The following is a 2,796-nucleotide window of genomic DNA, read 5'->3' on the forward strand; positions in this document are numbered from 1 at the left end:
TCAACCCAGCTACTTCATTTATTTTGTCTGTCCAGAGTAGACTGGTCCCGACCGCAGAAATGTGGAATTTGCAGCATTGGATCAGAGACCCTAATGGATGCAAGCACCACTCAACGCTTGTTTGAACACGGAGACAATGTGAGACGTTGGCTTTTGTTGAGTGTGCTGAAATGCCTCGAGTGTTCAGATTGCATCCACCTACATATTATACACTCTAAAGACATGTGTTTTGACTATATACATATGAATTTCGTGACTGCAGGGATTCATATTCTTGGTTCTTTCGGTAAAGTCACGTAGAAGGGAAACAAAAAAATAATAAAAATATCAAACAATCAAATTCTCACTTAGTTTGCAAACTAATGTTCTATTTGTCTGGCAAAATAATATATTTAATATTTTTATTACTTTATTGTTTCCCTTCTGCGTGACTTTACCGAAAGAACCAAGAATATGCATACATATACTTACTCCACGAATATAAAGTGATATACATACAGCCATATGGATACGTGTGTATTACGGACAATCGAAACGCTGTGAGAGAAAGCTGATGTAAGAAAAGCTATTACCAGACTAATCATAGGCGCAGTTTGCAGACCAATCTTAATGTTCTATTTGTCTAGCAGAATTATATATGTTTTAGAAACATCCGTATTGGTTATATAAGTGAAATACTGTACCTCTAATCTAAGGCCCTTGCGACTCTTCGCCAATTATTCCGCGAAAGCTGCCCATTGGCCACTCATCGATTCTTCCGTGGATTAGAGGCATAACCCAGAAGCCCGCAGTACATTCATCATCCTATCTGAATTCACTCACGGTGTCACCCAGAAGTGCTGGTGCCCGGGCCCACCGGGCGTTGCGAATTAAATCCTAATCCCCACTCTGCAACCTGCTCGAACAACAACAGGAGCAAATCTTGCAGAGAAACAACAACAACAGAAACCCACGCAGATAACGCTCTCCGCGAATTGCAGCTCCCTCTCTCGTCATAGATTATTATTTTTAAAGGACGTTTTACCGAACCTATGAAATGAGCAATAATAGTAAACACGGGCACACGCTTTATTTGTATCTACACATCACGTTTTATATTACAACAAAACGCGAGTCCAGTACAAGACGCGGTAAAAAAACCGCCCCGACGCAGCTGGTAACCACACGAAAGGAGAGAGGAGGAGGAGTTGCTCCGGCAGTACATATACTAAAATTGGAACGATACAGAGAAGATTAGCATGGCCCCTGCGCAAGGATGACACGCAAAAAAAAGAAGAAAAAAAAGAGAGAGAAGTGAGGATGGTGGCTCTACCCCAACATGGTCACCACGCTCCTCCTTAAACAACCACCCCCCTCGTCCATCAGAGCACTCCTGTGATCTTCCCCGCACCTCCGATGAGCACGCTGTGGCTACGCACGGTGCGAAAGAAGTTCAACATACAGACAAAGATCCCCCGTAAAGCCTGTCACAGACTGTCGGGGTAAGTGCTGTTAGCGAGTAGCACCTATACACATACACACACACGCGCTCGGGTTTCCTGCGTGCTGGAAGGCGGGCGCGTTGAATGTGGCGGCCTTTTAATAAAAAAAAACAATCGGCTGGTGACGGCCACGTTCCGGACAGAGTTCAAGCCTCTCTGGACGGCTCAAGGCTCCGCGCGGGGCGGCCAGGCAGTCGACGATCAATCAGCCGCGCCAACGAGCCTCTAATTGTCATCGGAATTAGCTGCCCCAAGGACTGCCGCGGCGGAGTGAGGAGGGTGTCCCGGCGTCCTGTCGGCACGAATTCTCAGCCGCGTCAGGGGAATGAGACGTGGGATTGGAACGGGGCCACCAAATCCACCACCGCCACCGCCACGTGCAATTTGACGTTCGCGCACGTGGAGGGCGAATGGCATTTTTTGTTCAACAGCCATTTACGTGACTTTAAAGTGGCATTCACTCTCTCCTCTGCTCTATTATCCAGTGGAAGTTTCGTTGAGGAGCGGGCTCTATTGTGCGTGTTCTTTCTGAACGTCCGTGCGCAAGGACAGCCCTGCTTGTTACTCGACTGTTGGACGAGTGCCTGCCGAAGGCGTTTGTATTTTCGTTTTTTTTGCCCGCAACTTCGGTCACGCTGGTGAAGGCAGAGAAAAAAAAGAGAGAGCGAGAGAGTGAGCAAGAGAGAGAGCGAGAGAGAGAGCGCGACATGGAGTAGGAAGAGAGGGGGTAGAGAGAGAGGGGGCAGAGAGGGGGGGGGGCGGGGGTACAGAAAGCAAAGCATAAAAAACTAAAAAAAACTCAATGATGAACGAAGCAAAGTTCCGACTACACCGAGCATCTTCTTGTTTTTTTCTGATCGTAAAAAAAGAAGGATAGAGGCACGGCACTGCACTGCCCACCACAGAGCCACTCAGCCCTGTGACAACCTTGTTTGTGTGCTGGACTTCTTTCGCGCCGTACGTAGCCAGCCGCGCTCAGCGGAGGCGCCGGGGACGGACAACAAAGCAAACACAAAAAGCAGTTCTAAAGAAATTCGTTTTCAATCTGGCTTTAGAAGTGCATCGCTCACGTGGCTTTCTAATATCGAAAGGAAAGAGCAATAGCGGTCGCCCATCCAAGCACGATTCTTCCCAGTGCAGCTTGCATAACCGTGCGTGCGGGTTTGCGTATGTAATACACAGACGCGCGCACGCAAATCTAGTTTTAATGATATTTGCACATTAACATGTAGACGTAACGCCACAGACCCATGGATAGGAGAATGTTGGATGCATTATAATTGAAGATTTGAGAAATCAAATCTCGGAATAGAGA

At 47.3% G+C, this 2,796-nt stretch overlaps 1 non-coding gene across 1 annotated transcript; it reads left to right on the top strand.

Annotated features, from left to right (window-relative positions):
- Nucleotides 1-1,186: 1,186 nt before the first annotated feature.
- Nucleotides 1,187-1,290, top strand: LOC144729510 (U6 spliceosomal RNA). The gene has a single exon (XR_013587712.1). It is a non-coding gene; the product is annotated as a U6 spliceosomal RNA (small nuclear RNA).
- The last annotated feature ends 1,506 nt before the right edge of the window (nt 1,291-2,796 follow it).

Source organism: Lampetra planeri, chromosome 32, assembly GCF_965212315.1.
Source record: "Lampetra planeri chromosome 32, kcLamPlan1.2.h2, whole genome shotgun sequence".
Taxonomy (NCBI): Eukaryota; Metazoa; Chordata; class Hyperoartia; order Petromyzontiformes; family Petromyzontidae; genus Lampetra; species Lampetra planeri.